General features: G+C 40.7%; 1 pseudogene; it reads left to right on the forward strand.

Annotated features, from left to right (window-relative positions):
- Positions 1-511: 511 nt before the first annotated feature.
- LOC118722938 lies at positions 512-27,956 on the forward strand (annotated as a pseudogene).

Raw genomic sequence — 27,956 nt, forward strand, 5'->3', positions numbered from 1 at the left:
TTCCAAATCTTTATTTGCTTTCTAGCATTTCAGCAGTACCATTTCTCCCACAGATAATATTAAGCAGGACATCTAACACCACAACTAGTCAATTTGGTACCCTGTTATTTTTTATTATTATTTAAATCTTTAATACAACGTGGCTATAACCAGAAAGCTAAAGATACCATTATAATCCTGCAAGTAGTTTCATTTGAACAGAGGGAAAAATGAAACCAAGACCTGTGCTGTTTAAAGTTCTTAGCTAATACTCCCAAGTCACTTGCAAACTAGTGGGTTTTTGTTTGGCTTTCATCTTGAAATGGATGGACCTTGTACATTGTGCCAGTGTGATTCTTGGATGAGCAGCAACACCATCACCTGCAAATTCTCAGGATGATCCCAGACCCACTGAATCAGAAACTCGTGCGGGGGAGTCTAGCAAGATGATTCTGGGGCCTGCTAAAGTCTGAGCACTACTGATAATACCATCCTACTCCCCCCTCTCTTCCCTTTGCATCCCAAGCACACCATGCACAGACAGAGTACTGCCATGACTCAGCCCGAAGGGCAGTTCACTGCCTTTAGCCAGACTGCTGTCCTTGTAGTTTCATCAGTACGGTGCTTCAAACAATTTAGCCAAACAGACTTAAATAAAGGAAAGAGGTGAGTTTCCCCCCATTTTCCCATATTGGGGAGGAAGCATGATATTTAAAGGTGTCATTTCAAGTTCTGATGTAACTTAGCCCTTGTGGGGCTTGAAATAAGTTACCTAACTCCTCTAATTCTTTTTTTATTTTATTTTATTGATTTTTTTTTAAAGAGATGAAGAGAGAGAGGGATAGAGAGTTATAAACATCGATGAGAAACATCTATCAGCTGCCTCCTGCACACCTCCTACTGGGGATGTGTCCATAACCAAGGTACATGTCCTTGACCGGAATCGAATCTGGGACCTTTCAGTCTGGAGGCTGATGCTCTATCCACTGAGCCAAATCGATTTTGGCAACTCCTCTAATTCTTGTGTTTTTCACCTATAAGCATACATTAGTTGTTGTGAGTATGAAATTAGATTTGGCTAACACTAGCACATATAGTGCCTTTATGTAAATTAGAAAAAGGTGCCCCTTTTGGGAGAGGACCAATTCATTTGTTAGTACTGACAATGTCCAGGTATCTTCCTAAATTTGGCAAGGAAAACCTGGGCTGGATTTCAGCCCTGGCTTCCACCTGCTCATCTGGACACTTTTGTCCCAGGCACTAGTATTTGCAGAGTTATTGAATGAGATAATGCATCTAAAGCTACTGACATATAACAGTTGCTTTTCACTCAGTATATTACATATAACACATAATTTTTCTAAATGTATCTATTACAGTTAAAGGAGAGGAGCATGCTTAGTAATCAGTTGGTTATCAGTAAAGATGCAGTTAAAGGAGTGGAACATACTTGGTAATCAGTTGGTTATCAGTAAAGATGCTTAAACTGTCTTGTAAAAATTTTAAAAGAATCATGTGTGTCTCAGTGGTGTGACTAACACGTGGACCACATTAAGAGGTCAATTGAAAGCATTTCGTTTCACCCTTAAAGCAGTGTAGATGTATCCTCTCTGGACCATTAACAAAGGAGGTCTGAAGAGAAAAGTGGTTTTCCATTTGCTACTCAAATACCATCCATGGATTACCTACTGACTGATGAAACAAATTAAATAGGTGCCCGAATTCTAAAGTACTAAATTAAACTTAGCTACAGATGAAATGTGGAGAGGATATTCCCTGACTTGATAGAGTATAGGAGCTGACAACTATCCTCAAATCCTTTTTTTAAAGGGCAAAGGTTAATAGGGAGAAGAGTCTTGGCTTCTGTAAAAAGAGGTTGAAGAGGGAGAGTAAAGAAGGGGAAGAGTGACATTTTCAATTCCTTTACAAGTTTACCTAGGGCTAACTCTTCCTGAGTTTTATATAAGAACTTGAGTGTTCTCTACCCAGGGAAAGACATATAACCAATTGTCACACTTGCCTCTTAGATTTTGGTATTCACTGCTAGATCATTATTACTTATCATCAGTTCTCTGGTGTGAGGAGACAGGGATCTTGCCTAACACTCATCATTACACATTAAATTAGCACAATGAAAATGATGAACAAAGCCCTGGCTTTAAAAGCAGCACATTCTTTAAAGGCTACACTAAATTCTTGCCTGTCTGTACATTAGAAGGTTACAGTATTGCTACCATAATTAAATGCTAGACGAGAAAATGTAACAAGATATTACGTGGCCAAAGTTAAATGCTAACCTAAATAGCATCCTTAAAACAGAACACAGGAAATACAATTGAAAATCGCTATTAGAACACCGCGCCTGTTACAAGATGTCAGAGTCATGCATTATGCAAGAGTGGGACTGCTTACCGAGACTTTACACAAGAGAATTTAAACTGGCTTCTGTGGACATGAGCAACTGCTCTTTGAAGCACAGGCTCTGATGAGATGCTGCCTGGCTCTAACGACATTCCAAGGGAATGTTCTCGTTTCATCTGATGCATATTTATTTATAGGGTGCTGAAGGAAGGAGCCTTTATACTACATGGCAGATTGCACTGCCACCATATTTTTTCATTAATCACTGTTTCTTTGGCATCGTCACCATGGCTTTATTATTGATCTGTTTTTTTGAATCCTCCATGTGAATAAAACTACAGTCACAAAATGACCCATTGATCAATGTCAACAAACACATTCTTGCAAACACAACCTTTAACTCCTTTTCTCCCTGATTTCTCCCTCCATTTCATCTCTCAGGCAAAGGCCTGAAAAAACATGATCCTTGTATTATTCCCTGAAAGTCAACAAATCCAGATTTTGCTAGGTTTACAAGACCGAACACAAAAGCCCATCCCAAAGAGAACACTTTCCCTCCGCTGCTCGGATTTTTAAGTGAAAAGGTCTTTATTGTTCATTCCTACATCCCTCTCTACTCCTTGTTAAAGACCTGCGGGCCGCATATTGGTCTTTGTCGACACATACAGAGAAATCACCATCTCTGAATACATGTGCCAAACATAAATATATTTATCCACATACTAACCTCTCTAATTTGGTCATAATTAGAGACAGGGCTATTTAATTAGTGAAAAGTCTTAAATTATAGCTGGTTGATTACTTTTGAGTACATAAAGTAATAGCAGGAAATGACTGACACAGAGTTGCCAAGTGTAGGACCTGCCAGGCCTGTTTTAATGAATAGCTGAAGATCACTGAAATTAGCACATTAATTGTATGCACATAAATTGTTTCTACTGAGCACATAAAAATGCTGTTCTTTTTGTAATCATATTGAAATTATTTATTTGGTTAGGACAGCCCCTTTCACAATTATTCATGGAAATCAAAAAAGGTGAACTTGAAGTGGGTACTTATCTGAATCAAAACACTACCAATTGTGTGCCTCCACATTTTACCATCCAGGCCAAGGACTTCCTGACTTATTTATAAAAAATCCCACATGCGCATCTAATAAAACGCACCTTCAAGTTACCCATTGCCTTGCTTCATGTTTTTCTTTCGGAATCTCAAGGAGGGTTAAGAAAGTCTCAGACTCCAGATCAAACTCCCTGAGTAGGAATTCTTGTTCTGCCACTTCACAGCTGTGTATCTTTGCTAAATAACTCAACTTCAGTTCTCATCGGCCCTCCAGAATTGTTGTGAGAATTAAGTGTATAAAATTATGTCTGAAAAGTGTTTCTCAAACACCCATGATGACAAAAATCACCTGAGGGCACTTGTAAAACCAACAGTTTCCCAGGCTCCTCCTCTGAGGCTGCTGATGGCGGGGAGGGGCACCCACCACCCAGGAGAGTCTTATCATTTGGGAAACACAGTTTGGAAGCACCTGGCTCTTTTTCTCACAGGCTCTGCGCTGTATGCTGCATTAGTGAGCCAAGAAAAACAGAGAAGAAAGCTGAAGATATAGGAATGCAGTCATGATGGCATCCCTGACAGCTTTTCCTTCAGGACCGTCAGTGGAGAGTGCTCCCTCTTAGAGAGAGTAGTCTTCTCCTTAGATGAATAGTTCCATTGGCGCAAAAGACAAATCTCTTGTTGTGTAAGAATCTGTTTCTTTTGAAGTTCTGCTCACTGTTCTTGCTTTGGTATTTGGAGCAACATGGAATAAGTTTGCTCACCCGTCCATTTGACAGTCTTTTTAAATATTAAAGGAGCTCTTTTATTTCCTTTTGATATTCTCTGTCCAAGCCAGCAATTTTCACCCATGTGGCACTAGAATTTTTAAAACATTCAATATCTGACTATTTAGTCAGGGGCACTGATCTCTTTTCCCTTAGATTGTCAAATAACAAATGATAACATCCAACACAATAGCTGTATAATAGGAATGAATCAAAATTATGCCCATTTTTTTCGTCAGATCAGCAAAAAATATGTATTTGTGTGTGTGTGTGTGTGTGTGTGTGTGTGTGTGCGCACCACAACATTTTACTAATTAGTTTATGTGTGGCACGAGATGAAAAAGGTTGAAAATCTCTGTTCCAAGCTAAATATACCAAGTTTCTTCACCCATCATTGGTTATAGAAAGTTTCTATAGTTCTCACAAACTTGATCACCCTCATCTGGAGCTAATTTGAGATTACAATTTTTCTCTAAAATGAGTTTCATGACAGAATTTGATAGAACAGCATGAATTACTGAAGTGGACAGAATATTGACAAACCATAGTTATACAAAAGATGCTCAAAGTGAATTATTTAAAAAGAATGGTGTACTTAGGTTAAAAGTAAAGTTTCTAGCTCTATTTCTTTGACGTCTTATGTGACCTTGGATAAGTCATTTAACTTTTCTAGACTCTGAGTGACCTTGGTCTTTGAAACTGACACAGCAATATTCCTCTGCCCACTTTTCACCTCATAGGACTGTTCAGAGAATAAAATATAAAAGAAATGGTTTCAATGATTCTGTGCTCTTTTTATGACTCAATCAGCATAGCTAAGAAGCTATGATCAAAATAATAGCTACTTAAAATTTAGAATATATTTTAAAGTTAAAATAAACAACAACAAAAAAGAAAAAGAAAATGATTTTTCACCTGAAAATGCCATATAAAATAAGGTATTCATATTTTAAAGTTTTTATATCTTGCTTTTATAGAAAACATATCACATATTGGCTCATATCAAGCTCATGTAAATTTAATAAAAATCTCTGAATGCCTTAAAAAAAAAAAAAAAAGATTGTTACCAAACCAGATTGCCTTCAGTTTGCAAACTGGAATTCTGAACTTTAATTTTTTAATGCCTTTTATGCTTGCAGGATGAGAGTATTAGCCAGGATACTGATTGCTACTGTAAATTCTTACAAAACCACTTATAAGTCTGAAGTGAGAATTAGACACTATCCTCACTTTTCTTGAGTTGACTAGAATTCTCTTCAGGAAGAAAATACCTGTTTGTAGAAATGTTCTATTTCTCAATTAATTTCAGAGATTTTATTTTCAGTATTTTTTTTTCCTTTTTCCTTTGATGTGATTCCAAGTTGAAGTTTAAAATTTGGAGTAAATGAAAAATAGGGCTTTCTCTCTCTTTCTCTCTCTCTCTCTCAACAAAAATTTGGGGCTTAGATTAAACCTGTTAACCGGGGAGTTCCCTTTTTAATTATGCAATGTACAACAGGCACATACTCTTTCACTAGGACGTGTCAGTATGTCACGCCTAGTGGACGTAATTTTATATTATTATTTTTTATTTATACTTAATTAAAATAAATGAAATATATATATATTGTTTATTTATATATAAAGCACAAAGGAAAATACAAAATTACAAATAGAAAAGAATATTTACAAAAAAATGGAAATATCGAATTAAAAAATTATAAATTTTATAAATAATTATAAAGATTACAAAAAATATTTTTTATTTTTATACACAATAAAAAATATAAAAAAGTTAACAATTACAGAACAATAAACAAAAGCACATAAATAAAATAGACATATTGAGTTTAAAAAATTGAACTATAGATGTAAAAATTGAAAACTCCGTGTGATATATTTTAAAACAATTGTTGATACATAGTGCTACCTTACAATCCGGACACCAGTATGTAGATTCTTTCCTAACACCTTTTTTGTAGCAAACTCGGCATTTCCTGGTTTTAGTTTTTCCTATATCGCTTTTCATTTGTTCTGGACAATGCCTTTCAACTAAGCATGATGGTTTAGATGTAGAGCTGCTTGTTGATGTCTTTGGGTGGGTTTTCACTATGTTGTTATCTACCAATTTCTCTACACCCTCTATCAAAAAGTGTAATCGATCCAAATGACCTTTATCTTTTTTGTATATAATATATGCATTGAAGCAGCACATATCAATTAATCGTAGAAAAATTTTTTTATAAAATTTTTTTACCCATTAGGGGCAGCCGTGTAGGCCACCCTAACTCCATCTCCCAAATCTACACCGCCCATATTCTTGTTATAATCCAGGAGAACATCTGATTTTTCTTGCCTTCTTCCTCTCTTTTCAATCATTGTCCTTTCGTCATTATGAACAGAACTGAGCATCAATACTTCTTTTTTATCCTTCCATTTTAAAACAGTAAGTTTGTCTTTGATTCTTACATATGTTCATTTTTCTGTAATTTTTTTTTGTTTTTATTTCACTGGGGATTCTGACTGTTTATCCTTATTGTTCCAACAATGTTTGTATTGTTTTGACACAAGAGTTCAGCCAAATGAATTGACGTATAGAAATTATCTAAGTAAATCCTATACCCTTTATTCAGTAAGTCATGTGTTAACTCCGAAACAATTCTTGTTGATTGTTTTTCTTGTGGGTAGTTCGAACCATAATTTGTGTCCTTGCCTGTGTATAAAATTATATTTTGTATGTATCCAGATTGGCTTTCACTCAAAATAAACAACTTCATTCCAAATCTAGCTCTTTTTATAGATATATATTGTTTCCAAGATAAATTCCCTTTCCATAATAAAAGCGATTCATCTACGAATATTTCTAGTTCACATACATAAAAACTTTTAAACCTTTCTGACAAATTAATTGATGATTGGATCAATTTTATATGTTTTTTTATTATATAAAGGTTGGAGATATAAAAAATATAAGTAAATAACATATAATACGAAAATAGGTAGGTAAGTGTAAGTACTTACCCGTCACTGCTCACCCAGAACACATCCACCACTCTCAATAGCGAAATTATACTGATTCCCTCAGTGTCTTAAATTCATGTGGAGACATGTATGGATGTCTAATACCTTTGCTGTTCGGAAATATACGTCCCACCCGTTTCAGGGCGCAACATATATTTCCAGGACGTATTCATATGTCCTACCCGTACTCGATATTGTTTACGTTTGACGTATTTATACGTCCCGCTCGGTTAACAGGTTAATGGGAGAAATAACCTCATTATAGTATATTAGAGACCTGGTGCCTGAATCTGTGCACAGGTGGGGTCCAGCTGGTCCGCCCTGATCAGGGCTGATCGGGCCTGGCCAGCTCAGGAGAGGGGACACAGGAGGTTGGCCAGTGATCCCTATTTCTGATCTGTGTGTGGGAGGTCAATCGGGGTTGGGGCCGTCTGGGAGGAGAGGCCAAGGGCAGTTGGTGGACTGGCACTGCCCCCTGCTCAAACTCCAGTCATACTCCTGAGGACAATTCGCATATTACCCTTTTATTATTTAGGATAGACTTAGCCTTGAGTATGTTTTCAAATACAAGGATTTTTTCCAATGATGAGAATAAATAGAAAAAATAAAGAATAGTGGAAGGAAATTATCATGTTAAAAGTAATTATTGCTAGTCAGTGAAATTACAGGTGCTTGTCTCTTCATACTTTCCTATATTTTCTATATTTTCTATAATAAGCATGCATTATTATTATAATCAGAAACACATTAACAAGAAAGTGAAAGAAAGAACTTTGTTGCTAGGTGAAAAGCTGATGTTTGTATTAGAAACAAAATTTCATGAATATTTTTTTCACTGGTGTCAACTCTGGAAGGCAGGAAATGGGTATTCTTTCATTCTTCTCCCCACTTCATTTTATCTGACATGTAGAGGTCTCTTTTAAAGATGGATTTCATTGAAGGAAAGGCACCTGGGGCAACAATCAAGGGAGACTGCATTACACTGTGACAAAATCTTTAGACATGCTCTCTGTCTGGGTCATCAAACAGACTGAAACAGGTGTAAATCCTTTTTTTAAAAAGTAATTTCCAAGGAGACTTCTTACACATGGAGATACATACTGACTATTCAAACAAACAAACAAAACAAACAAATAGAACAAAATATACATCTTGCCTATTTTCAAATAGTATTAGGATTTTCACTTATACATTACTTTTCTGGCTTTTTATGTAAATTTACGAAGTCAGGGCAGTGGTACCTAACCACTAAACTGAAAGCTCTGGAAAGTGTGAATGATGCGTGTTTGTCTATATTTTTTATTTTGTTTATTTGTTTATTGTTGTTGTTAAATTCATCTCTGTATCTTCAGCATCTTGCCTAAGGTCTGACACTTATTAAGTACCAGCAGAACGTGATAGAAGAAAGCTCTTAAGCTGAGTAAGATACAGAATAGAGCTCTTTTCTCCCAGGGAAGGGTGACTAGATAAGGGACAGAGAAACCCAAACACCTGGGCAGAAGGGAGGAGCAGGTAGAGGATTATTGGGGAATTCAGCTGGAATCTCCTCCATTTCTTTGGGGAACTGTAGGAGCTTTGTATTTTGGACAACGAATGGCAAAGACCATTATTAAAGCTCTTTGGCTTGGAAAGAGATGGGACTGGATTACAGATAGCTGTAAATTCATTCTGAAATGTTTGCAAAAGGGTTTGGACAGAGCCTGGGCTGACAAGGTGACAAATATTAGAGTTAACAGGCCCCACATCTGCAAGAAATAGAGACAGGCACTCTGGCATACACTCTGAATTACCAGCACAGAGAGCAAAGCAAGGAGGGTCAGGGATTGGGAGCAAATAGCTCAGTGTGACTTCAGGTAGACTCCCCTATTATTGGGCTTAAAGCTGTGTACTCACAATGGAGGTTAGAAATGACCTTTGGGTTTGGAATGTAGGATAAAGCAGAAGGGAGTCGAGTAAAGTGGCTGGGACACCTAGCCTGGAGAAACTGAGAAAAGAGGTGGATGGTGTAGGGTGGATGATGTGGGCTGGATGGGAAGAGGCCTTGGCTGGCTGACATGAAACAGCAAAGCAGGGCTGATCCTTTGAAGACAAGCTAGAAAGACAAGTCAGTAACCACCACATGCCTGCAATTTGCTGACATGCATATAGCTTGTGTTCCAAAATTCCTCTCTATGTAGTAAGGCTGTGGAGATTCTAATGTCTTAAATTACTGGCTGGAATATGTAAAGATCCTAATGACTCACTATTGAGGCAGGATAGTAAGCTAGAAAAATTCCCTGGCAAGTGCAATGGGGGAACTGAGACAGATAGCTGAGTAAACTGGCTGAGCAATTTATAGCGAGATACTAAAGGTCACCAGGGTGGAAAGCCCCAGGTGCCTAGTAAAGGGCAAAAATGGAGCTGGACCTTATCCTCAGGGTGGTCTTTCCTCTCCTGGCATGGTGCTGGCCATGCAGATTAGACCTTTTGACCTTTCTGCCCTAGGAATAACATCTAGACCTCAGTTGTATTTTATCTCCAGGCCCAAAAAAGCAGCAAAACTAGGTGGGCAACTCCAGGATCTGCTTGATTGACTAATGACACCCTCCCCTCCCCCAACCATCGCTGCCCCACTCACCCCGGTGCTGACAAATCAGTGGTGACCACAACCCTGAAAGGGCACACCCAGAAAAGCTGATGAATATTTTGAGGTCTCACCTAAGACTTCCCCTAAACTTCCAGTCTTTAAATACCCTTAAAACAAAGGACCCAGTATGCACTCTCCCGTCTGGGAGCAAGCCCATGCCTTTCCTCTCACCCTCTTTCCCACCCTTCAGATATGCACACTATGATTCTATCCCCACCACACTTGCAACCTGAGGAGCAACAGCTCATCCTGGGCATATCCCCTGAACTTCTCTCCAAGGGTCCCTTTATTCTGACTTCTCAGTGAGCCAAAGCAGCCCCACCTAGGCCCTCTCTTTGTTACTTTTCCTATCCTAAGCCTTTCCTTGTTTCACTGCCCCCAGCTTTAGGAAATATACACTCAAAATCACCCAGACTGGTATGGTGAAATCTTTCCTGTATGAAGTGAAGAACCCACACACTACCTGCCAGCCTAAAGCAGACCCCCTCAGGGCCAGGTCCCCTTCCCCATAACATTACTATGCAAGACTGCACTAGGGTGAGCTGAGTTCCCAAAGCTGGAGTTCCAAGAGAAAACCACTTTTTGTCCTTTCATAGAGGAGCAAGAATGTCTAATTGAAGTGTGAGGTAATATATGCCAACCAGCCTTAATAGGCTTTAGGGAGTCAGCATCTTAACCTAAAGTAGTGACTCAACTGGTGGGAAGGTACAGTGAGAAACTCAACATAAATATGAATAGAGGTTTCTGTACCTCTCAGCTGTGGTCAATCTGGACAGCTCTAATATTAAGGCTAGATGTGGTTTCTAAAGGTTTTTCTCTGCAGAGATTTGAAAACAGCATTGCTAAACTGTCCTTATACAAGGTTCTGTTTGATGCATGGGGAATCCTTCTGAGCTACAGTCACCAAATATCCAATTTGCTAGTCAAGTCAATACTATGTTAATCAAGAGGACTTGAAATCCAGGTACTCTACCCTGGACTACTTCCCATCCTGGGGCCTGCTGTAAATCTGTCGACCTTTTTTTTAGTTGATTCTATCCACTATCTCTTTTCCATAAAATACCACTTTTACCATGGTTTCCTCCTGTGCAATAAACTTTGATGGCTTCCCATGGAGTAATTGGTCTCATGATGTGGTTCTTAAACCAGCAGCATCAGCACTATCTGGAAAGTGACGAGAAATGTAAATTTGGGGACTCTATCCCAGATCTACTGAATTAGAAACTCTGGTGGGGCCCATTGGTGTTTTCATAAAGCCTGATGCATGCTCGAGGTTGCCACGGCTCTTCAACCTTGTTTTCAAAACACTCTTCCTCTACAGTCTTACAACTGCCTGTTTATTCAGTGCAATAGTCCTGCCTTGTATTACAATTTCCCCTCCTGATTTTGTGTAATCTGACCTCACCTTCAGAATTGTAAATTTCTTGAGATCTTGGTCTGTGTGTTTTAGATTTACTAACTTGTAAAATCAGAAAGCTGGAAGATAGCTGGAAAAAAACACTATCTAATGTCTTTATTTTGCAAACCTTTGAACAGTACCATGTGCATAGTGGACATTCAATTAACGATTGCGGAATGAAGTAAATGCCCACAAGGGCCATGGAGGTGAATTAAGACTTCAGAGACCTCAGCGCCATTGACTTAATTTAGATGGTCCCTTCTGGCATCCTCTAATGGTTGGTGAATGCCTGGGAAAGCCTTGGATGCCTTTGCTCGCTCTTCCCCTGTGCTCCTTTGCATGAGCTCTGGAATTTGCTGAACACAAGGCAGCACAGTGTTTTGAGATCCAAATTGCCGAACAGTTGAATTAAGAAGAGAATAGAAACAAAAACAAATTTATGTTGTTTTCTCACTGCTGCTTTGGGACTCGGCGTGAAGTATGAATCTGTCATACACAAGAAATAATATCTTGCCTGAATATCTAAGGCATAAATAGCAATTAATTGCAGCACACAGCTGTTAATTATCAGACTTTGAAGCATTCCAGGAGCAGTTGCTCATGAGTACCTAATTAGCTTAAGATCCCTAACTCACTAGGACATGTTCACGTAGCCTATGAAGACACTTGCCAGTTGCTGATTGGATGCATCTGCAGAGCCTAGAGGTCCAGGCTGTCAGTGGTCACTGCACTGGTGAGGAACAGGCTGCCACAGCAGCATGGGGCAGGTTTGGCTCATGAAAATACTCTTTTTCCCCATCTTATGAGTGTTTATTCCCAACAATGGCTTTATGTGATGCTTCTTCTAAATGAATTGGGCCATCGGTATAAGTCATTTGTGTGTGTGTGTGCCATTCTGTGGCAGGTAGCAGATCAAAGTGGTGTGCTAAATATATAAACAACTTTTATATTACATTTTTTAAAATATATTTTATTGATTTTGTACAGAGAGGAAGGGAGAGAGATAGAAAGCTAGAAACATCGATGAGAGTCATCGATCAGTTGCCTCTTGCACACCCCCTACTGGGGATATGCCCACAACCTAGGTACATGCCCTTGACCGGAATCGAACCCGGGTCCCTTCAGTCCCCAAGCCGACGCTCTATCCATTGAGCCAAACCGGTCTCGGCTTATATTACATTTTTTATTATCAGAGTTCTATGCTCTAGGGCCCTGTTAGAGGTTGTTGATCTCAGAATGGCAAATGTTGAAAAATATATTTATTGTTCTTTAGAGGGACAAAGACCAAAAAAACAAAAACAAACAACAACAAAAAACCACCAAAAAACAAAACCCTTTGTATAATATCTCAGAGATTACAGTTAATTTTCAAAAGTTAAATTCACATAGTAATGAAAAGGAGGGACAAAAGGAAAAAGGCTGGTTTTCCCCGTGCATACGGAAGGGGGGGGAAAAGATAATCTCTATAAGGTAAAGTTCAGGAAAATAAAACTCAGGTGGACTTTCCTAGTTGTCTTTGTGGCTGATGTATGGGGATTGGGTTTTAATAAGAGTGCTGCTACTTGTTGGTTAGAAAGTTTCAAGGTGGTTATATTGATTGTAATTTCAGAACTTCGGGCCCGTTTTCCTGATCTTCACATTGTCAAGTCCTTCCTGTTCTTCAGTTGCTGCTGCCTTCCTCTCACTATGTCTACAACGTGCTCACTGAGCCTTCCCAGCTCTCTGTGGCCAGACGTCACCTGGGAGAGGAGGCATTTGAGGAACTGGAACCCAACACTTTCATTCCTCAGCATCAAGTTAGTTTGGCTTCTAGCCAGCCTTTGATTTATGCTGTAATTAAAATCATATATGTCTCTTGGATTTAGTATCTACCTTGCATTGTATCTGGATTTTTGTCTTATTATCCAGGATTGAGTTCCTGTTTTTAGGAATTTGCCAGGTTTGGCCAGGACCGCTAAGAACACATAAAACCACCCTTTAACTTGCTAAACCCCTCTTTTTCAGGGTCCAGCTTCTGCACCCCAGGCTGAGTAAGGCTCCCCGTTATAGATTAGGCTGTCTGATGCGGCCTGCCTGAATTTTGGGGCACCTTTGCTTTTGGACTCCTTGGCAGCAGCTGTGCTTTTATATTGAGTGAACTTTTGCTCTTTCATGTTTGACTCCTGATGCCAGTTTCCTGGTTGCATCATCAACTCTTATGTCCTGCCTTATTCCTCAGCTGCTTTGTTCTGCCTGCCAGACTAGACCAGCTCCCAGCACCTGCAGCTGGCCATCTACACGGTGGCAGGTCTAGCTTCAGGTCCCAACTTCTTCCACTATGATCTGCCCAGGTTTGGTTTAACAAATTCGACAAATGTAAAATATATCCTTCAGAATGTTAATGTTTTAAATATTGTAGTTTAATCACCTTTACTCCAATTAGGTTATGTTATAGTTGAAGAGTTATTCCAACATTTTTTATTACCCTATGTGGATTGTGAAAATGGTTGCCTTCCCCCATTTGTAGTTCTTTTAAATACTAATAAAATAGTAATTAACCTTGCTTTTAATAGAAATTTTGAGCAAAATTTGTCTGAGAACTTTATATTTAAAGGTGCTATAATCTAACAAAATAGTGCATTTTCTGTTCTGAGCTCCAAGGTAGGAACTCTGTGCCTAATTATTGTACTTATTACTCTCAGACCTAATCAAAATAAAAAGAGCTGAAGAACAGGTAAAACAAAGAAAATATATGTGAACATCTGTGTGTGCCTTTGTGTCTGTGTTGTGTGTGTGTGTGTGTGTGTGTGTGTGTGTGTGTGTGCTGTGCTGGAAGAACGCACAATGAGGAGTAAGGATAATGGGAAAACAACTTTGTCCATTTGACAAATATAAAAGGGATCCCTGTTGATATAGTAATTACCAGCGATGTGAACCTTTATGATGCACCAGGCAGTATGCTAAGCACTTGGATTAACTCAATGAAGCCCTCTTAAGTAGGTACTAATTTTGTTTCCACTTCACATGAGAGAAAACTGAGGTGCAGAGAGCTTAATTGACTTACCTAACTGCACACAAAATAATTGCTGAATTAGAAATTTGAACCCCTTCAGTGCAAGTCCAAATTTGTAACCTCCAGATTGTATTGGTTTCCTGTTCCTCATTATTTTGTTTCCAGATTATTCTTGTATGACTTGAGAAATAATAAAGATTATAGGAAGAAAATAGAATTTATTAGTTACAATTTTTCAAAGGATTTTTGCATACAGTGTCTGTGTAATACTCAGAAAAAGATAAGGTCAGTGTATTATTGTCTGCATTTCAGGGAGCAAAAAGGAGGCCCAGAAACAATGACTCCTTATTGTTGCAGGTAGCTGTAGCTTCTTTATGTGATTGTTTACTGTTCCATTGTGAAAGTCTGCCACATGAACCTGACAATGTGTATTTGGATTTGGATTTTTTCCAGATTTTTTGAATTGTAAACAGTGCTCTATGAACACTTATATGCCTATTTTAAATGTGCATTTTATATGAATTTTTCTCAGGTATATACTTTAGAGTATATATATAACACTTAAGCTAATAAATATAAAAACGTCCATGAATGGAGCAATGATGAGAATTTGTCATGAACCAGTAGTTTTGAGTAAACTAATTCTGTGAATATTAGGTGAAAAAGTTCTATAAACCTGAGGTCTCACCTTTCCCTCAAAAAACAATCATCTAATTTGGTGACTTATCTAGGACAAGAGAGTGGTGCAGCTTGGACTAAACCCAAGCCCTATAATTACAGACAGCTCTTAGGCCTATCCCACTTTAACACATGAACATTATGAACATTATTCTCACCCTGCTACTTGGGTGGCCTGAGAACTACAGACTTCACAGGTTCAAAGGAGAGATAATACACCACTGAGTTGCGTCTGTTTTTGCAGAAGAGATTTGGTTTTACTCAAGAGTATTTATATTGCTTCACCCATGGGTCTGTGTGCTGCTAAGCTTGAAATTGAAAAAATGGCTTCATGGTTTAGTTTTATGAGGGAACCAAAGCCATAGAGTTATGATCCAGTGCATATAATATTGCAGGATAACAATTTAAAGTCTAATAATTCTTTCCATTTGTCTTAACCAGAGGATCTCAAAGAGTTTTATGAGAAATTATAGACTGAAAATTGGAAGAGTTATGTGCACTTTATGGTTAAAAAGGAAGTGCTAAACTTTTCTGGAATGTTCTAAGGTTATCATTAGAGAAGGATGAAGAGAGCTTAGGATCATTGATTGACTCTTTGTCTAGGAACCTTGGCAGAAATAAATGTGACCAAATAATTCAGTGATTCTGGATGGCTTCAGCTTGCAATGAGTGGCAATAGTCCTTTTCCAGGAGCCAGTGTGAATTGGTTCCCCTTTAAGAAATGATATTGTGATGGTCATATTTAATCAGCTTTTTAAGTGTATTCTCTTTTTTAAAATATATATATATATATATATTCTTATTGATTTTAGAGCAGAAGGGAGAGGGAAAGAGAGAAATATCCAAGATGAGAGAGAATAATTGATCCACTACCTCTTGCACACCCACCCACACTGGGGAGTGAGCCCACAACCTGGGCATGCACACTGACTGGGAATCAAACCATAACCTTCTGGTTAAGAAGTCAGTGCTCAACCACTGAGCCATACTGGCTGGGCAAATGTATTTTCTTCTTGATTAGTGTTTCTCCATCTTTCACTGGAATTTTAAATACCATAATGATGTGAGCCAGCTGAAGTTTTTAAACAATAAAAAAGTAAATGGTTATACTAAATTTTATTTGGGTGAAACTCTACTTGAATATTAATAAATAAAGATACCAAATTAATATAGGCTATTTTAAGACCAAATATATAATATAATAAAACTTTGGTATTCTGAATACTTTCCAGTAGTTGGCCATGAGATTTTTAATTGAATTACTACAGAAAATTCAGCACGAATTATTATCAGATTAAGCCACCCACTGAGTGTGCTATTTATTACTGTTTTATTAGGCCAAATCAAAGGTTATAGCATCTCCTTTTCTGCACTGATTTCAGCCCAGAGGGGTAACATTTTAAAATGACATGATGGAATTTTAGAAAAAAGCGAGAACTTAATAAAGGGAACATACTCAAATATTTTCTTTTGAGAGATACAATTATTTTATGACTACATTTTATGTGCATTCCTAGCTCTTTAATGGTTACAGAGCTTCCTTGAGTTTCACATTATAGAGTTTGTAGCTAGTTCTAGGTGGAGACTGAAAGGAGAATTATGGGGACAGAGATGCCCACAGAGAAAAGTCCTCCTGGCAAGCCCAGTGTCCATACTATTCACAGTTCAAGCATATTACCTTTGGCCATATCCTCCTCCAGGCAGAAAATGTAGTGGGAATGGCAGCATGGTTGGAAGATTCAACCCAGCATATAATCATTTCTGAGTCAATTCAGCTTAGGTTTGGTCATAAGTGGTTAGGATTGCCCCTCCACCCCCATTTTTAACTTCTTTCTGAGTTCATGTTCCTCATCACTTGCCACCGAGATGATCTGATTTAGTGGTTCTCAAAGTGCAGTCTAAAGACCAGCAACTTCACTCAGGAACTTGTTAGAGATAGATAGCCTCATATGCTCATCTAGACCAACTGCCACCAGAAACTCAAGGGATAGGGCTCTGTAATTAATGTTTTGGAAGCCTTCCATGTGATTATGATGCCTGCTAAAGTTAGAAAGCAATTGATTTAAATTATATTGTTTACTGTGTGTTCTTTGGTAGCCATATCAAAGAGCAACTTTCTCGATGTCTGATTCATAGTAGGGTCTCAATAAATGTCACCCTGGACAATTAAAATATACTTAATTTGTAATGTGACTATCTATAATATCTACTATAGTATTTTAATCTCTTTGTTACTGAATACTCAGGAATGAGTAGTTGCCCTCACAGAATATTCATTTTCTTTCCCTCTGAGACTAACTCTTTATTTAATATGAAAGGTCATCTTCAAAGAAAATTGTTGCCTGATGCTTCATTTATTTAATCTCTAAAGAGTCACTGAGAAGCAAAATTGTTCATGCCAAACATTTCTTTTCCATTTTTAAAAAGGGATCCTCACTTTACTGTCAATAATGATTAGTGAATTTTTTTTGTAGTCTCTTCTGCAAGACTAGCCAGAAGTTCAGCGGCCAAAAGTTTATTGTTTTAGGACTTCTAAGTTTTCTTTGATTCTGTTTAGGCAGCAAATTTATCCAAAGGTTTTAACACTCTTAGCTTTGCTCCAACTAATATGTGAAAGACTGGGGAGGGGGAGATGGTGGTGGAGAGAATCCATCACAAAGAATGCTGAAGTGCAACAGGTTTATGGAGTCAAATGAACTCAGACTGTGACACGAGAATTCTTATGCACCCAATAATTTCTGATTCAGAGGCATCTTGGATTTCAGATTCAGTGAAATTAATGTGGTACAGATCTTTTTTACATCTTGTCAGGCAAATGACTCTGTGGTTTGAACAGCATCTCTGTATATTTGAACAGCATCTCTGTATACATCCAGTCTTCAGGAAGAGGTTCCTCAGGTGGGGGAACTAAAAAAGGGAGCCAGGACCTGGACTTGGGTGCGTGTCCTATGGGAATGAGATAGCTAATTCTGGATTAAAAAAAAAAAAACACAAAAAAACTGTTAATTCAGAGATTGCTGAGATTTTGAGGAGGCTTCACATTGAGGAGAGTGGGGAGGTAGAGATGGTCAGTGGTGCTGTGGGTCTACCAAGAAGACAGGGAAGTGTGATAGGGGCAGGGATGGGGGGTTTGGGCCTGCAGAGAACCAGAAATTTCAATAGCTGTAGGACCTCCTTAGGTAGCATTACTATGATTCTAGAGAAGTGGGTAGGAGGGTGGTTCTAGTATAAAATCAGCTGGATAGTGCTAACCATTGCTGAGCAGCTCTTTTTCTTCTGAGTGAAACCAAAGGCTCTGATGGGAAGCTGCATTTATAGCTCTGAGTGCTGGCCAGAGCTGCTCAGCTTTGTCCCCCAAACCTCAGTATGTTCTTTCTTTCAGAGAGAGGGGAGAGTCCTCTTCTAGAGCCCATGCATGGGAGGCCACCTGTAAAGACAGGTATTTTGAAATCCACAAATATTTAATACCTTCCAGGTGCCAACCACGAAGACACTAGAGATCAAGTGATGAGCAAGAGCTCCTGCCTTCAGGGAGTTCAGAGGCTAGTGAAAGAGATAAGATATCTAAACAGCTTATTATAATTCAGTGGGGTGATTTTTGTAGGTACAGAATTGAATCTTTTTTTTTCTTTTTTCTGCCTGAGGAAATCAGTTAAATCTTAGAAAAATGATAATATAGCTAGGACAGGTAGTGAAGAGAAAGGGGCATATCAGGCAAAAAGGAGATGGTTTAGAAAAGTCGGGTACTTTCAGGATTTGGCTAGTGTTCAGTTTTTTTTTTAGCAGCATAAGATATCTGGGAGTGAGGTGGACTTAAAGTTGGTCAGATGACAGTGAAGTGGATCACCAAGGACCTGTATCTTGCTGGGGGAATGGAGAGCAGAGATTTTAATAGGACAGTGAAATGATCACATTTGTTTGGTTCAGGAAGATCATACGGTCATTCTAGTTCCCTTGTGGAGGGGGCATTAGAGGGAGGAGAATCTTGTCAAAGTAGAGTTGAGGCATGATGAAGGCCTGATTCAGGGCCATTGCCAATGCAGTGGAGAAACCAGTTTGACTTTTAGAGGCTTTCGGCCCAGCTGGCTTTTCTTTTACAGCCATATATCCACGTTCTGGGGCTGTTGCTTCTATAATTGCTGCCTCCATAGTTGCTTCTCATAAAGGGGTCAGATACAGCTTGAGCTTACGTTCTTTTCTTTATTACATGGAACTTTTATCTCTCTTGAAGATTTTACCAAACTTTCCTAACATTGTGACATTAAAACTAATTACAAGGAATTCACATTAGTATATTAGTTATTAAATTCTGTCTTTAGATACCATCTTTTGTGACAAGCAATATCCTTTGGACTTAATATGTAATTTAAATGGCTTACATCAAATGCATGAATTCATTCATGAGACTTTTACTGACATTTGCTATGTGAAGGTACAGTTAGCTTCATGGAGAGGTAACTTAGAAAGTACTAGATGTCCTCTTGCAGAATGTAACACCTCTGCATTATTCTTTATAGACAAAAACCAAGGAACTGTCTAAAAGCATTTGGTTCACTCACTCGTTCATTCACTCATCAATCTATCAATCCATCAGTCAACAAATATTTATTAAGCATCTACTTTGTGAAGACAAAGTATTAACATGAGGAACACAATATGGGAGAAATAAAATAGAACAGAGTTCTGGATGGACCCTAGAGTTCTCAGAAAACCAAGAATATAAAAATAATCTTAAGACGCTGAGCAATTTAATCTTTACTAACAGGGTCACTTACAATATTAAAGAATATGTTGGGTTGGGAAGTGAGGTTTTAGCTTCTTAGATAACCTATCCTATCTTTGCTTTCATGTTCCTGTGATACTTATTTGAAATTTTGATCATTGGACTGTGCACTCTGGAACTGTATTCCACAGGCCATGATAATTTCAAGAAATAAATAGTGAAAGTATTTTCTATTATCTATCTACTAGAGGCCTGAAGCACGAAAATTCGTGCAAGAGTAGATCTTTCTTCCCCTGGCTGCTGGCTCCGGCTTCCCTCCAGTACCTGGGAACCTGGGACCCGGGCTGGCTTTCCTTCATCTCTACCTTTGTCAGGAAGGACATTGGAAATGAAGTTTGAAAAACGCCAGCCTAATTAGCATATTACCCTTTTATTATTATAGATGGGAGTTTTTCCCCTCACTCAGAACAGGATGAAATAGAGTGCTTTTCTGGAAAGTTGTGATAGAAAATGTTCAGTCTTTTCCCTTCCTTTCCAAACTTATAGATCTGTTTGAAAATTGACAAATTTCAGAATGACTAAAAGTTATCACAGATGATCTTAAAAAGTACTGCCCAAACATATTTTGATCTTTTTCTCTTTTGAAGCCCTTCTTTTTATTTTTAAATTTTTCTTTATTATTAAAAGTATTATAGATGTCCCCTTTTTACCCCCATGGTCTTCTCCATCCCAATCCCACGCCTACCTCAGGTCTTCATGGTGCTATTATCTGTCCATAGGCTATGCATATATGTATATAAATTATTTGATTAATCTCTTCAGCCTCCACTTCACCTCCCCTTCCCTATGAAATTCATCAGTCTGTGGCATGCTTCCATGTTCTGAATATATTTTGTTCATCAGTTCATTTTGAAGCCCTTGTTTTAATTGAAAAAGTTCTTTCTCACTATATAGACTTTTACTGCCTTGTGGAAGGGAGAACCTGCTGGGACTTAGGTGACTTGATCTCTAATCCCAGCTATGCTATTAACTAATAACATGATTTTAGGCCAGGGTTGGCAAGTGACAGCTTGCTGCCGAATCTGCCCTATCACCTGTTTTGTAAATAAAGTTTTATTGGGACACAACCTTATGTATGTATGTATTTATTTATTGTCTATGGATGCTTTTGTACTACAATGCAGAGATGAATATTTGGGACAGAACCTATCAGAGGCTATGGCTCACAGAATCTAGTTCTTAACAGAATTTTTTTTTCCAATTCCACCTTTAGGAAGATCATTATCTTCTTTGAGCCTCAGTTTCCCCATCTGTAAATTTTGGGAATTGCATTAGGTTGTTCCCAGGGCCCTTATTCTTCTTAGTATTACATCACTCTATAGCAATCCCTTAGAACAGCCTCATCTTATATTAATCATTGCACACTGATAGATAAGCCTATTCATATTTTCATTCACTTATTCAGTTTATTAAACACCTAATAAATCAAGACTTGTAAGAATAGGCGTTCCTTCCCCTGGCTGCCAACACCGGCTTTTCTCCAGCACCCGGGACCCAGGCCGGCTTCTCTCAGGTCACTGTGGACAAGTTTAAAAGAGTACCTGCCCTTGAGAAGCTTATAATCTGGTTAGAAGATCTAGTTATAAAATTTACAAGATAAATTACAATTGAAGGTAATAGTAATAAAATATAATGTACCAAATTGAATTATAATGATTAAAGACATTCAGAGGAGAAAAATAATATGGGTTGAGATTATTAAAGCATCTAATAGGGAAAAGTTTTTTTTTTTTCTTCAGAACCTCATGCTGCTGACTCAATATAATATTCGATCTAGTATCCCTTTAAAGCAAAAGTTCTCAAATTTAGAATGCATGAATATTACTTGTTACTAGGGAAAAAATGCGAATTCCTGGAAACCAGCTTTAGAAATTATGATTGTAGGTCTTGGGTACATCGCAGAAATCTGCTTTTTCAGAAAGCACCCCAGGCGATTCTGATATACATGGAGATTTTTTTTTTTCTCTTAGAAATACTGCTTTAATAGTTGTTAAATACTGTTTCTTCCCAGGAATTTGTCCCAGGGTTGGCAGAGTATTATCAAACTATGGATTTAGTATGACTAAAAGAAACTTCATTGTTCATGGAGCAATTGCTTTAATGGCTTTATTTATCCTTTTATGTAATATGAGATTTCCCAGGCCAAGAAAAACCTGAAGCCTCTATTTCTTAAGGCCATTGAACTTTTTTAGATAAGTCCAGAGGGGGAATCTGGGATCAGTACAGCTTTTGGGGTTTATAATGCTGAGGATAGATCATTGGAAGGAATTAGCTTACTAACTAGTCCAATAGTAAACCATTAGACTCTGGTGTGTTTGTGTGTGTGTGTGTGTGTGATCTCTTTGTTCCTACAAAGCTGGCTAGGATCATCATAGTGGGTAAAAGTAATGCCATCAATGAGTGAAGTTGGAAATTTCCTACCTTCATCCCCAAAACATGTCATGTATTACCAGATACTAAAGATACAGAGGGTAGATTCCACCTATGGGAAAATTACACTTTGAGTAGAAGCTTGAAATCATCATCAAAGCCATTGGAAGGGACATCTGAGATTTGTGTGGGTAATGTTTCACAAGATCCTGTCAGCCCCCAATCCAGAAGAGAAAGCTATATCCACTTCCCTCAAATCAAGACATCTTAAGAAGGTTATAAGGACAAAGAGAATGATAATTGGAAAGAAGAAAGATGAGAGGACAGGGCGGGGTGAGAGGGCAGAGCAGGGTGAGAGGGCAGCGCGGGGCAGGGCCAGCTCCCTGAAACTGGACTCTAGGCCTAACCCAACCAATCAGGTCAGCCAAGGTAGTGGCACCACCCTCCCTATAAAACCCATTGATATGTTAAGTTCTTTCTCTTTCTCACCATGCCCTCCCTGGTGTAAGTGGGACTGAGCTCGGACTAGTCCGAAATAAATACAGGCCTTCTGCAATTGCATTGGATTTGGCTCCCTGGTAGTCTTTGGGGTTTATGACACTTGGGAATTACATATGGGTTCTTGTCCATGATCTCCAAGACTGAGGGACTCTGAATCCGGAGAGCCTGTCTGGCAGCGGTAAAAGTGTGTGAAGGGATCCCTGCAGGAAGTGCCCAGAAGGTCTAGCGGACGCACTATTTAAGGCCACGGGCTGGAGAGATCAAAAGACGTTTTGATCCTCCTTTAGGAGGGACATAGAATTCCCTCTCAGGACGAGGTAGTCGACGTGAGGCCATCGTTTAGTTTTAGGCGCCGCTTCCACGGAGTTGGAAGGCTGTTCTTGGGGGCCCCCCATCTGTTTCTGTGTTCTTTCTTTGTTTGTTTGTATGTTTGTATAAGGGAAAGGTTTCAGTTTGCTCTTGTTTGTAAATTTGCTATAAAAACTTAAATCTGAATGTATTGAATTGTTATAATACTGAAAATGTTGATGTGGGGAGTTCTTCTCCTGGTGGCTGTTGTAATTTTATGTGTTATTTTATGGACTCACTGTATGGATGTTATGGGACAGACTCAGATTACTCCTTTGAGCATTGTGATTAATCATTTTCAGGAAGTAGAGGAAAGAGCTAACGATTTTAGTATGGAGGTCTGGAAGAACGAATGGCAGACTTGTTCAAGTGAGTGGCCAGCTTTCAATGTCGGATGGCCACCACAGGGAACATTCGATCTCCATACCATTCACCGGGTTCGGAGTGTCGTCTCTCAACCCAAGACAGGTTACCCCAATCAGCTCCCATACATTATAATGTGGCAGGACCTTGTGGAGAACCCACCCTTTTGGCTTAAACCCTTCGTGGCTCCACACCCCTCGGAGCCAGAACCTATTTTTGCCTCACAGGGAACGGAGAGGACAGAGAAGAAAATCACCCTGCCATCAGCTCCCCCCTACTCTGTCTTGCAGGGGGGAACTGAAGAAGAATTAATTTTTCCTCCACCATATCAGTTCCCTAGGGTGTCGGAGGAGGGACCTGACCCTCCCCCATTAAGGGGAGCAGACACCACGAGGAGAGCGGGAAGCCCGCCGTATACCAGACAAAGAGCCCAGAGGGAACAATCAGCCTTCGCCCCCGACTCCACTGTTAAGACTTTACCCTTGTGAGCCACTGGTCCCCCAGATGAGAGGGGCGATCAGCCCCATCACTACTGGCCTTTCACCACTAGTGACCTTTATAATTGGAAAGCTCAAAATCCTGAGTTTTCTGAGAAGCCAGCAGGACTTATTAATCTGTTGGATTCTATCATTTTTACCCATCAGCCAACCTGGGACGACTGCCAGCAGCTCTTGCAGGTCCTGTTCATCACCAAGGAGAGGGAGAGGATCCTTACTGAGGCCCGGAAGCTGGTTCCAAGCGTGGATGGGAATCCTACCACCAACCAGGCTCAGATAGATGACCTCTTTTCCTCTGACTAGGCCTGAATGGGACTTCAACACAGCAGAAGGTAAGGAGGGGCTCCAGGTCTACCGCCATGCTCTAATGGGGGGTCTCCGGGCGGCTGCCAGAAAGCCGACTAATCTGGCTAAGGTAGGGGGCGTACAGCAGGAGAAAGATGAATCTCCAGCAGCCATTTTAGAGCAGATCATGGAGGCATTCCGCACCTATACCCCCATGAATCCAGAGGCTCCTGAGAGTAAGGCAGCTGTTATTATAGCCTTTATAAACCAGTCTGCTGCAGATATTAGGAGAAAATTGTAAAAAATAGATAGACTGGGAGAGAAGAGTCTGCAGGACTTGTTGGTGGTGGCTGAAAAGGTGTACAATAACCGGGAGCCCCCTGAAGATAAACAGGCTCGCAGGCAGACCCGAGACCTGGCTAGGATCCTGTGGGCCGCCACTATGGACTCCCCTGAGAAACAGGACCTCCGCCTCCGACAGCTTGCAAACGATCAAAAGAAGGGTAAAGAGACCTCTGGGGAAGGGAAGTGGAAACTGCAGAAGGATCAATGTGCGTACTACAAGAAGATAGGGCATTGGGCTCAATAATGTCCTAAGAGAGGAAGTGGGAAGGGGAGCAAGACAGACCGAGTAAAGGTCTTGGGGCTTGATGAACTAAGTGATTAGGGGAGTCAGGGTTCGGACCCCCTCCCGGAGCCCAGGGTAACTCTTAGAGTGGAGGGGACCACTGTGGACTTCCTTGTTGACACTGGAGTGCAGCATTCGGTCCTCTGCACTCCACAAGGAAAACTAACTAGCAAAAAGTCCTGGGTGCAAGGGGCAACTGGTATGAATCAGTAATCATGGACTACCTGAAGAACAGTGGATTAAGGGATGGGCCGGGTAACGCACTCCTTCATGGTAATACCAGAATGCCCCTACCCACTGTTAGGACTGGACTTACTGACCAAGATTGGAGCTCAGATAACTTTCAGATGAGGGCTCCTCAGGTCACCGATGGTGAGGGCCACCCCATCCATGTTCTGACTCTGAGGCTAGAGGATGAGTACCGCCTCCACCAGAAGGCACTCCCAAGGGGGTAAAAACATGGATAGATGGCTATGAGAATTCCCCACAGCCTGGGCAGAGACAGGACTAGCTGCTCACAGGACCCCAGTCCTAGTGGAGCTAAAGCCAGGAGAAGGTCCGGTAAGGATCAAACAGTACCCCATGTCTCAGGAGGCCCGGGAGGGAATTCAGCTACTCATCCAGAGACTGTGGAGTCTAGGAGTGCTGGTTCCCTGCCAATCTGCCTGGAACACCCCCCTACTGCTGGTCAAGAAGCCTCACACAAATGACTACCTACCGGTGCAAGACCTCTGGGAAGTAAATAAAAGAGTCATGGACATACACGCAACTGTCCCCAATCCTTACACTCTCTTGAACTCCCTGGTGCCCACCAGAATCTGGTATACTGTATTAGATTTAAAGGACGCCTTCTTCAGTTTGCCGCTAGCACCCAGAAGCCAACCCTTGTTTGCCTTCGAGTGGCATGATCCAGAGGAGGGCTACAGCAGACAACTCACCTGGACATGACTGCCTCAGGGGTTCAAGAATTCGCCCACCATCTTTAATGAGGCACTACACAAAGACCTGGGTGAGTACAGAAGGGAGCACCCTGGCCTCACCCTCCTACAGTACATAGTTGACATCCTGATTGCTGCCGACACGGCCGAGGGCTGTGAACAAGGAACCCAGGATTTGCTGGTCACCCTGGGGGCCTTGGGGTATCAGGCATCCGCGAAGAAGGCACAGATATGCAGAGAGAGGATAAGTTATCTGGGGTACATCTTGGAGGGCGGACAGCGGCGATTATCAGATGCCAAAAAAGAAACTGTCCTAAAGTTCCCCACACCCCACCTCTCGAAGAGAAGTGAGAGAATTCTTAGGGTCGGCCGGCTACTGCCATCTCTGGATTCTGGGTTTTGCTGAGATTGCCAGGCCCCTGTATGAAGCTACCAGAGAGGGGAAGACATTTGAATGGACAGAGAAAGAGGAGGCTGCCTTTAGTCAGTTGAAAAAGGCCCTCCTACATGCCCCGGCTCTGGGGCTGCCAGACATTACAAAGCCCTTTCACCTCTTTGTAGATGAGCGCAAAGGGGTAACGAAGGGGGTTTTCAAGCCTTGGGCCCCTGGAGCCGTCCAGTAGCTTACTTGTCTAAGAAACTAGACCCAGTGGCTGCCAGCTGGCCACCGTGCTTGAGGATTATTGTGGCAACAGCACCCCTAGCTCTAGGGCAAGAAATCTGGATTACAACCCCCCATGCAGTTGAGGGAGTTCTAAAACAGCCACCTGATAGATGGATGAGTAATGCATGCATGACTCATTACCAGTGCTTCCTCCTAAATCCTCCCAGAGTGCGGTTCCACCCCAGTGCAGCCCTCAACCCCGCAACTCTCCTGCCTGACCCCGACCTAGATGGCTCGCTACATGACTGCACCGAGATCTTGGAACAGGTGCATGGCCTCCGGAAGGACCTGATGGACCAGCCCCTCTCAGATGCAAAGGCCACATGGTTCACCGATGGAAGCAGCTTCATGAGAAACGGGCACAGGTACGCGGGCGTGGCAGTAGTAACTGAGACTGACACCTTATGGGCAGAGGCTCTGCCATCTGGAACTTCAGCCCAGCGGGCAGAACTCATCGCTCTGACAAAGGCATTGACACTAGGAGCCGGGAAACGACCCAGTGTCTTCACAGATAGCCGATACATGTTTGCCACAGCTCACACCCATGGGGCAATCTATCAGGAGAGAGGGCTGTTGACTGCAGAAGGAAAGACTATAAAAAATAAACAAAAAATACTTGACTTGCTAGCTGCCTTATGGCTCCCAGCCAAGTTAGCCATCATCCACTGCCCAGGACACCAGAAAGCCAACAATCCTGTAGCCAGGGGCAACCAGAAGGCTGATCAGGTGGCCAAAGAAGTAGCCCTCACTGCAGTCCCTGCACTGGCCCTGCAATTGCCAGACCCAAGGAACTCAGTTCTGCCGGATCAGCCCGGATACTCCCAGGAAGAATTAGAGCGAATCAAAAGCCACCCCACGAACAAGGAAGTCAGAAGCTGATGGTATGCTCCAGACGGGAAGCTCCTGCTACCAGACCAGCTTGGGATCCCGATGTTGAAACACATACACCAATCGACTCACCTAGGGTCCTGGAAACTAAAGGATTTGGTCCGGCATGCTAAGATCAAAATTCACCAACTGGACGCCAGAATAGATCAAATTGTATCAGCCTGTAAAACTTGCCAGCTTACAAATGCAAGGGCCGAGTCAAGTGGAAAAGGAACCTGGCTCAGAGGAACAAAGCCCGGGGTGCATTGGGAGATTTACTTCACTGAGGTAAGGTCGGGAAAGTATGGCTATAAATATCTTCTAGTTTTTGTAGACACCTTTTCTGGATGGGTAGAAGCATACCCAACTAAGCATGAAACAGCCCAGACGGTTGCTAAGAAGCTACTGGAGGACATTCTACCCAGGTACGGTTTCCCAGCTATGATAGGATCAGACAACAGCCCTGCTTTCATCTCACAGGTAACACAGGCAGTAGCCAAGGCTATAGGGGCAAATTGGAAATTACATTGTGTGTATAGGCCCCAGAGCTCAGGACAAGTAGAAAGAATGAATAGAACACTAAAAGAGACCCTTTCTAAACTAACCATGGAGACTGGTGGGGACTTGGTGGCTCTCCTTTTCTATTCTCTTTACCAGGTGAGGAATTCACCCTATACACTAGGCTTCATTCCCTATGAAATTATGTTTGGTAGGCCCCCACCTATCATTCCCAATCTTAAGGCAGAACTGCTAACTGAATTTGACAACCAAGAAATATCTTTTTCTTTAAGAAGGCTCCAGAGGGCGCATGAGGACATTTGGCCATGCCTACAGGCCATCTAAGAGGCTGG

Source organism: Pipistrellus kuhlii, unplaced genomic scaffold (assembly GCF_014108245.1).
Source record: "Pipistrellus kuhlii isolate mPipKuh1 unplaced genomic scaffold, mPipKuh1.p scaffold_m20_p_2, whole genome shotgun sequence".
In the NCBI taxonomy this organism is placed as follows: Eukaryota; Metazoa; Chordata; class Mammalia; order Chiroptera; family Vespertilionidae; genus Pipistrellus; species Pipistrellus kuhlii.